The sequence below is a fragment of the Berghia stephanieae genome, chromosome 14, assembly GCF_034508935.2.
Source record: "Berghia stephanieae isolate SIO BIC M18660-M18661 chromosome 14, UCSD_Bste_1.3, whole genome shotgun sequence".
NCBI classification, from domain to species: Eukaryota; Metazoa; Mollusca; class Gastropoda; order Nudibranchia; family Aeolidiidae; genus Berghia; species Berghia stephanieae.
In genome coordinates, this window is record NC_088373.1 from 12,886,470 (window position 1) to 12,896,469 (window position 10,000).

Sequence of the window (10,000 nt, forward strand, 5' to 3'; positions counted from 1 at the left end):
TAATCAAGGCGTAAAAACGATCAGATTGAATTGATAGTAATATAGATATAGTTGTCATCTTTTTTTTTTTTTCTTTTTTTTTGCCACTGAAATAGAATTCAACTCGCCTGAAACACCTGGTATAGATAGTATGGGCTTGGTTAAGTCAGAGCTCACAACATTGCCATCCGGAAGTATAACGGACCAACACACAAAACTATGTGTAACCATGAACTTTTATAGTCTGGATAATACAGTTTAGTGAGAATTACTCATAAACTAAACACGGATGACAAAAAGCAATAATAAAGAGTGACATCAACTTCATTCTATCAATATGACTCCCCCCCCCCCCCCTCTCTCTCTCTCTCTCTCTCTCTCTCTCTCTCTCTCTCTCTCTCTCTCTCTCTCTCTCTCCCACCCCCCACCCCCCCCCCCCCCCCCCCCCCCCACCAACCCAAATCTCTTCGTTTCAATCCGACCAAACAATCTCGATTTGCTGTGACTGTTAGGATTCAATAGTCTGATGTCACTTCCACTTCCACCCAGCAACCAACAGCTTGGTTCTAAACAAAGAAAATCTGTACTTTATATTCTTCATGCATGCAAGAACTTTTTCACGTTATGTGATCATAATGTATACAAGTCAAAATATGATCAGATTTATAATGTTTTTCTCCTTTGGATACCCGTTTTTGCTCATCGGAGAAATATTTCATAAGCGTCCGCCATTGTTCCGATAGTTTAGAACCAGTTACTAAGTTACTATGCGTCATTACGAGAGGAGTGACGTCAGGACTGTTGAATCCCGTTGGTGAGTGCACTAGCTATATTATGAAGTTTTGGTAAATGGTTCGTTGTTAGTGATCCGGTCACTCAGAATGGCAAATCTGGTAATAAAAATTGTTTCACGATAAAGTACTTAGTCGAACGAACATTCAGGCGCAGGCACTCTCGTGGAAATATTGTACCTCTAATAATAATAATAATAATAATAATGATGATGATGATGATGATGATGATGATGATGATGATGATGATGATGATGATGATGATGATGATGATGATGATGATGATGATGATGATGATGATAAAATAATGAAACGAGCCCATAATAAATGCGTCCAGTATCAACTACAGATTATTAGATTCGCCAAAAAGGAGAATAACAGTGGAAAAAAACCTTCCAGAATATTATTCTATTTAATTTTCTGATATGAATGAAGAGTTTCGCGTGTTAACAAAAACGGGAGAAAACTCATGAAATACAACGAGAAAGGGCTGACCAATATTGTCAGTTTGGTGTTTCCGATGCCAAATTTTAATTAATTTGGTTTTTAAAAAAGTTGGACATTTTCTCTTTAAAATCAATTAATTTCACCAATATTCATCAAACACAATATGGTAATTTTCTCCGTAAACAGTCAAGATCAGGATAAATTTTCATTAAATCAAAGTTGCGGTCTGAGAAAATATTAGCATTCTTGAACTCGTAACTTTTGGAATTTCGAAACAATCTCCAGTGTTTGTTTCTTGTTTTGTTGTTGTTGTTTTTTTGTTTTTTTTTTTTTGTTTTTGTTTTTTGTTTTGTTTTGTTTTTAAGAGTTTTTGGGCGTTTGAAACACATTTAGGTCGTATCAGCGCCAGTAAAAAGGAAGAATATGGGATAGTAAAAAGTTCTAGAATTACAATTAAAGTAGACCCAAGAAAAGGTAAGACAAAGTGTCGCTGAGAAACCTTGGTATCTCACCAATAAATAACCTAAACCATTTCATTCCTTATCTAAGTTTTGTTTTGTCTTTTTTTACACCATGGTTCTAAGAATTTAAATATTTGACGTAAGAAATATTAGTCTGATAAGGATATCATTTCTCTTCAAAATCTATTTTTTAAGTAAAACCGGATGAAAAAAAACAAACATTTTTGCTTTTGTTGTTGTTTTTGTTATTGTTGTTGTTATTCTTTTCAAAACTAGAGGTGCCTAAATGAGCCAGTAAATTTATTTTTTTCTCTCAATATTTTTTTGTTTCTTGTTTGTTGTTTTTGTTTTTTTGTTTTTTGTTTTTTGGTTTTGTTGTTGTTTTTTTTTCCAAATGCCTCATAATATTTTGCTATCATACGATTGTAAAATTGAGTTTTCCTCCAAACAAAAGCAGACCTGCCAACCCTTCACATTCCAAAAGTGGAATCAGAACGCCTAAAAATAGGAATTTGAGACAAAAAATAGGAATTTCACCCTTTAAATAAACACCTCTCTCTCTCTCTCTCTCTCTCTCTCTCTCTCTCTCTCTCTCTCTCTCTCTCTCTCTCTCTCTCTCTCTCTCTCTCTCTCTCTCTCTCTCTCTCTTACCATTATCATCATTTTTTTTTGAAAATCGGAATTTTAGAGACAATGGCGGAATAGTACAAAAAGGAAGAGTGAAAATAGGAATGATTCCGCCAAAAGCGGAAGGGTTGGCAGGTATGAAAAAGGCGCCAATACCAAAAATAAAGATGTATTGCTACTTTGGTACGCACTCTAACCAGAAAAGTGATGATCTTCAAAGCTTTGGTATATTTTGTTAATTCAATCTGGCAATCTTATTGCTGATACTGATTGCTGACTGACCGACTGTTTCTGCTTCTACGTTGGACGTCAAATTCGCTTCTCCCATTCATACATAAATTGATCACCGTGAAAAGACTGATAATCGCTCAATCAAGCAATTTTCTAAAATTATGATCCTTTTGGAACGTTTAACAGACGATAGATAGATGATAACTGGCCATGTGAGATTTCTTGTTTAGTTTATGAATGCTTCATTTTTCCCGCTTTCCCATTGCCACTTGTACTGGCTAACCGAACCGACCATTTCCTCATTTCCTCATTGTAGTTTTAGCATAACTGAACTGAAAGTGAAAGCACAGTTAACAGAGCAGCAGAGTTCGTAATGGCAATGGTTAATTGTATCAGTTAAAGTTTTATTTCTGCAATAACGAAGTGGCAATTCGGACTCGGGAGTCTGAATAGTCTCCACTCCCGTGGCTATTCAGACTCAAATGTTCGTTCGCATACAGAGGGGAGGATGACACATTGTGGGCAGTAGGCAGAGGGCGAGAGTGATAAAGAATTAGAAAAAGAGCTCGCCCATATCACACTGACTAAGCTCATACCCCTACTTTGGACTTGAAGGATTGTTGCCTGTCTCACACTATCAGAATATTTAATTTTTCAATTATTTATTTTTGTCCTGATTTTATTTTGATATCCTGTTAATGTTATGTTAGAAAATTTTTCGTTCATACTACAGTTACTTTAACTTACTGACTTTTGCTACTACTACTACTTTTGAAGAGTTTTAAGTCTTTTCTTTTTAATTTCTATCTGGACTTCCAATTGATCCTTCAGTTTGTTTTTCTCGTCAAATAAAGCGGGTTTAGACTAACTGTTGATAGTTACTTAGTAACTTTGATTTGCATTTATTTTATGCAATTATCAATAATGAAAAACTAACAGTTGGACAGTCACCTGAATATAGATTGCTTCCATTACATAGACCCTGTATGGTATTTTTGTCCTCTTATTCTTTACCACATATTCCTTAATATTAATATCTGAGATTTATAAATTTCCCTATTTTCTTTGTACAAATTTCATGTATAATAATCTGAGACGTCTTCAGATTGTCAAAAACAGCGCTGCCAGACATTCATGAAGCGTAGGTGCGATTCTGCCAGACCTCTGCTTCATGACCTGCATTGGCTGCTTGTTGAGAAAAGGACTAAAGTCAAAGCTTGTGTTTTAGTGTATCGTTGTCTTGAAGGTACTGCCCCTTTGGGAACTAATTGAAAGATATTCAAAACCCTGCTGCTTACGTTTCGGCCAGGGATTCCACCAAACTAGTTGTCCCTTGAATATGGAAAAATGCTGGAATGAGATCCTTTTCTCATTTCAGACCCTCTGTTTGGAACGCCTTACCACAGAGCATTCGTGAAAAAGAATCTTTGTCTATTTTTAAACATTCGCTTACATTTCGTTTTTAGCAGATAGTATGAGAAGCAAGATAGGTCAGGTTTGTTTTGTGTGTCTGTGTGTGAATGAGTATGTTTCAGTCAAAGTAATTTGTAATTTAAGCGATTAGAGTCTGGTGTCTCGGAGTTATAGCGCTATATAAGTTTTCAGCATTATTATGTATTCCTCATTTTCAAGCAAGAGCGAGGAATATGTGCTGCATTGTATATTTATGTTGGTTTGTGATGACCATTAAGCTTTTACAAAAGCACAGTTTGCATCCTTTCTCTTCTTTTTCAGATATACCAACTTTACCAACTGACTCAGACTCTGTTCTAGAGCATTGATATTGATGGTGATATAGCTTCAAAAGAAAGAAGTAAAATTATGGTATCGTATAAATTAACCTAAAAGTTGAGTCACATTGAATTATGATCTTTGTCATAAGATTAATTTTATAATGTTCATTGTATATGGTAGCTGCCATTAATGATAGAGAATTTAAGATTATGCGTACCTGCCAACCCTTCCACTTTTGGTGGAATCATTCCTATTTTCATTTTTCTTTTTCCACTATTCCACCATTGTCTCTTAAATTCTAAATTTCAAAAATGGTGATAATGGAAGAAACAAAGATGGGGAGTTTATAGGTGAATTTAAGAAGAAATGATTACCAAAAGGGAGATAAGTAGGAGAATTAATTGCACTCCTTTCCCCCTTCCCCATTCCATTACCTAATACGTGTGATATATATAGTTTTGCCAGCTGTTCCTGAATACTGTCTTTTAATTTTGATACAGAATTATCCATTGTTTAGACCTGTAAATTCTCAGTCAATTAACTGAAATCAGTCAATTCGTCAAATTCAAATATTTTTAAAAAGGAAAGAAAGAATTTATGAATCGTAGTCGAATGACCGTGAAGTAATTAGGAATGTTCCACAGCGCTATGCATAGCTCAAGGGACGTTTATATTTACGATGGATATATTGCCACGGCTAAGCGATGGTTCTTAGAATTGCCGTGTCTGAACACACCCCAGTGTATTTTCACACAGCCTTCGTGAAATTATCTTTTCACTTTCCAAACCTGTCATGATCCCAATGGTAGCCTATTTTAACTGAGCCGCCGAGCGATAAATTTCACTGTTTCGTCTAAGCCAAAATTGACCACATTTACTTGACAGAACCTAAAAGTATTAAAAAGTTTAATGCGAATGCCGGAAGTGCGTTATGAAGACACATTCAAATCGAAAGTTATATGATTGCTACAAGCACATCTCGATTGCCTCACGTTGTAAACAAATTGATTGACCGTTTCTTCGCTGATGTGGGTACCTAATTATAAGGAACAATTGTAAGTAGCCTAATTAATTCCCACGTAAATTAGTTTTCTGCCATTGTTTTGCTCAAGTGAGCTTGCTGTTTACTATTCATCTTGATTCTTTGGATTTTTCTGATACGATACGAAGAGTTTCAGTGAGTTCAGTCTCAGTCTCAGTCAATTTTTATAGAGAGCTCATTTACAGGTCTAATACTAATTGTTAAAAGATTCTTATTTCTTGTCTCAAATTCCTATTTTCTGACGTTCTGATTCCAATTTTGGAATATGAAGGGTTGGCAGGTCAGGATTATGATTGGAAGGGAGATTTGATTTGAGAGATGCTCAGTCTTATTAATGTTTTAGGGATATATATTGAATTGATAATGATATATAATTTCATTACTTACCTTAGCTACTTCCGCTTGTTCATCTGATAGGGGATGAGGTTTGATTTGGCATTGCGGTGTTGTAACCTGTCTAGTCCTGTGACTAGATTATTAACCCTTGCTTTGCTCACTTAGACAATGTGAGTTATTCCCTTTTGTCATCAGCCACATGTTTGATGGATCGTCTGCATGGCGATGCTTTGGTGATGGCATCATATGTTGATGTAACGATGATGTAATTTTTAAAAGTTTTATATACTTATACACATGGGGCAAACTAATTTGACAGTAATTCAGTCATTTTGCTTTTTAATGTTTTCTCAGTCTGGTTCCATTGGAGAGCTAAGAATAAAGATGTTCATACTTTATAGTCGTTGTGTATTCCATCTCCCTCCAGTCATCAATAATATCATCTTGGAGTTGTATAGGTGAGCAAATTTAGCTTTAGTACGTCCTTAATTTTCTTTTGCTTGACAAAATAAAAAATATTTGTAATTTGCTTTTTGAAGCCTTTTCGTTCTTATGGAGAGTCTGAAGAAAAGGGATGGTAGTCGCTATGTCTTGTAAATTTCATCTCTTTATATTAAGGATAGTTTGTCCAGTAAGTGCAGCTTGTTCCTTTTGAAATGGAACCTGGAAGTGAGGGGTGGAAATAAAAGGAAATCGTGAGTATTTTTGCAAGTAACATACCAGTTGAGTTTTGTCTCATTAGTTATTTGAAATTACAGCTATAACTACCTACTTCCCACATTTCCATCCTAGAGTTCAAACATTTTTTGTAATTTTTTTCTCGACAGGTTACTGCTATGACATTTTCATCTATCATGCTCTGGTCCTTAAAGGAAAAGAGGGAGTTTCACAGCAAGTGACAGTAACAATATATTCATACACACAGTCTAGGTTTTATCCAGAAAGCCTCAGTTTCAATACATATTTCAAAATTATTTCTTGGAGCTTTCCATAGATAACCTGTATAATTTACGTTAAAGAGTTTTTATTAGTTAATTTAAGAAAAGAAAAAGTTCAGGATCATTTTCACCTTTAATTAGCTATAAATTTGCATGGTTTTTCTCATCTTATTTTACAATTTAAATTCTGTCAGGTGGGCACCAGTCAACTTGGATATTGTAATGTGATGTGATTATATGTTTAACAGTACAGCTATGCAAATCACCATTGGAGTAACAGTCACCTCAAGAAATGAAATGTTGGGGCAGCTGTCTCTCCGGGTCTTGTGAATAAGACAGAAAGTTTGCTGAAGGTAAGAAAGGACAATTCATGTGTATTTTATTTACATTAAGGGAATGTGTTTGCAGTCTATATTTGCTCCTTGGTCTCTGACTAAAATGATAAAGTTAACAACCGATACATACAAGGCTGGTATTTCAACAATTTGGCTTATTGTTTTTAAGAGCTGTAACATTTGTGAGTTTTGTTCATGCATAAATCAATATATAGCTTAACAGATATTGTTTACTTGAGAATTGTCCTCATCTAATGGTCATCGTTTTAGTTTGTTGATACAATGTAAAGGTCTGTAGAGCACACCATCTATGGATTAACAAGTGCTATATTGACTCATTTTACATAGTAATAAAAAAAAAGAGCAAAATTCGCCATTTAATACCAAAGCATATTGCAGAACTTTTGATTAATTGTCTTGTTTTATCCAAATTGGACTATTGTAACCCACTCTAGGCGAATTTAGCTAATGACAAAATGTGTAAACGTCTAAGTTCTTAAAAATAACGCAGCCAGACTCATAGTACAAAATAAGCACAAATACCCGTCAGCAACTCTCCTTCTCCGTGAGTTACATTGGCTTCCTATTGAGAAAAGAGTTGCCTGTAAGATTTGTAATGTTGTCTACCAACAGTCCCTTCTATATTAAAGACCTTCTGAACATCTATGTCCCTAACAGAAACTTGAGGTCAAGCGATGACCAATCATTCCTTGTCAAACTTAAGACCTTGTGTAAAGTAGGTGAGCAATCCTCTCAATTTTCGGCCCCCAATTTTGGAACTGTCTTCCATCACATGTGAGATGCTCAGATTCGTTGACAATGTTTGAATTTCGTTTAAAGTTTTATCTTTTTATGTCATAAGTTGCAATACTACAGAGGCTCCTACCCTTCTGATTTTCGCAATTTTGGCTCCAATATGCGAGTGATCTAGGTAATATTATATGTTGGCTCCAATCAGTAGTATTATTGAATATGGTCGGTTTCTTTTTTTTTGCGGATTTGTTTGATTAGGTGTGTGCTTTGGGGTGGGGGGGTCTTTGTCCACTTTTATTGTTTGACCCCCTTTTTTAGTCTTTTAACAATCCGCACAGTTGTACACATTTTATATTGTATCATTTGAGTACTTTTAGATTGTCTATTACATTATCTGCAGCAAAGCATGTCATATTCAATAACAGTAAGTTGATTCTTTTTGGTCTCAAATTCCGCTTTTAATGTATTCCGATTCCTCTTTTTATGTATTCTGATTCCTCTTTGGGGCTATTGGGGGTAGGAGCCTCTATATACTATTATCATGTTTTGATGTTAAATTGAATCCGTATCACTTTTCCATCTACACTTGTCTTACTGTAACATGTTTTTTGTGTTATATCACTGTAAAGCGCTTAGAGTATGTAACATATCAGATCAATGAGACAAATACTATAAATTCAGAGTATAATAGTCAGATTTTTAATAAGTGGCGCGTCTTTTTCTTTTTTTTTCTCAGCTGTTCTCAATGCACAGCTATAAAATTTTGTATGAAACTCTGGATCGTTTTGCCATAATTTTAAATATTTTTTCACAAATTTTTAAACAATAGGAAAGGATTTCGCTTATTACAGCTATATTAAAATCAATAACTGGTAAGGATCGTAACTCAAATATGATCAAAATTATGATTTTCCGCTTATCCATTTTGAAGGAATTTGTGAAAATGGATTGTTCGGTTAATTGAAACTGATATGATGTTCGTACAGTATCCGAATATGAAGGAACGGCAGACACCTCTACATTTTATAACAATCAATATACATTACTGATGAATACAAATGAAAGTGAACATTATGCGCTTCCAACATTATTTTTATTTCTAATTTTTGAGAAATAGCTTGTTATTTATGGCAAAGAGGATTACATAAATTGAATGTAGACCAGTCAATAGTAGAAATTCATCAATTTATGACACAGTGTCTCCACAAATAATGCATGTGTTCAGCAAAACAACAATAACAAGGTAACACCAATAACATGCGAAACTAAGGGTTGATTGTGAAATTCCAATTCCACAGCTGTCCTCTTTAATAGCTTATTGATAGATACAAGTAGACTTCTTTTCGCAGCTTTATGGGAGTGGAGCCATTAGAGATTCCGTATCATATCACATCGTTTAAGATCTTATAGGTTTAAAAGAAAACTTTTAAATGCTGTGTGAAACGTTCATGCATAGATACAATTTTTCAAAGTTAAATATAAACATTGATTGATAATTTGACAATTTTGAGTATTTAATCCCTATTTCAAATGAGTTAAAGCTAGAGATTCATATCAGTCTTCGGTAATTGCGACACGATGTAGATAAATTGCAATAAATTATAAATTCAAAATTGGATGCAAACTACATAAGTTGTTACTTTATATGAGTTAATGCGTGTTGCTTTTATTCGGAAAATAGTATGATGTGAACTCATAATCCCTAGCCGAAACTACACTGTCAGCACAATGTTTTTTTGAAAAACTATGAATTCATCTCTTACTTTGTGGTGAGAAAATGTTTATATATTTAGGAGTGTAAAATCTCTTAGTTTTATGACAGCGGTAATCTGTAATTCAAATTGCTTGAACATAGGTGTTCACGATACGCAGCCTTGTCATTTGTACAGATTTTTGTGGGACCAAGTTTTGTCAAATTCGGAATATTTCCTCAATGAATTGTGAAAGAAAATGATAAAAGGGTTGCCGTTTTACTCAAGATATGGGTCTGATTCCAAATTGAACTACTCTAAGTCAAGTCTAAACCATTGTTCACTTATTCATGTCAATAAGGGTGGAAATCATACACTTCAGAGAATTCAGAATTTAAAAAGAAAATGAAATTCAGATATTTTTTTTTCAAATCTAAAAGATTTTTAATTTTTTAGTCGATTGGCTCTGTTAGGTCCATGGGTGAAAGTTCGCCGGAAAAATCCGGCATGGCCGGATTTTTATTTTTGAAAAAGAGGTCTCGTCGTTTTTTTTTTGTCTGGCCGGAATTCGAAAATGAAAAAAAACGGCATTTATACAATTAACCGCACTTCTGTTTTTTCCTCTTATTGGTAGT

General features: G+C 34.4%; 1 long non-coding RNA gene across 1 annotated transcript in view; it reads right to left on the bottom strand.

Annotated features, from left to right (window-relative positions):
* LOC144960083 (uncharacterized) overlaps positions 1 to 10,000 on the bottom strand; it is a 197,436-nt gene that overhangs the window by 62,301 nt on the left and 125,135 nt on the right. The window contains exon 7 of the long non-coding RNA XR_013642752.1: positions 5,700 to 6,311. This is a non-coding gene — a long non-coding RNA (uncharacterized LOC144960083). The remainder of the gene's footprint in view (positions 1 to 5,699; positions 6,312 to 10,000) is intronic.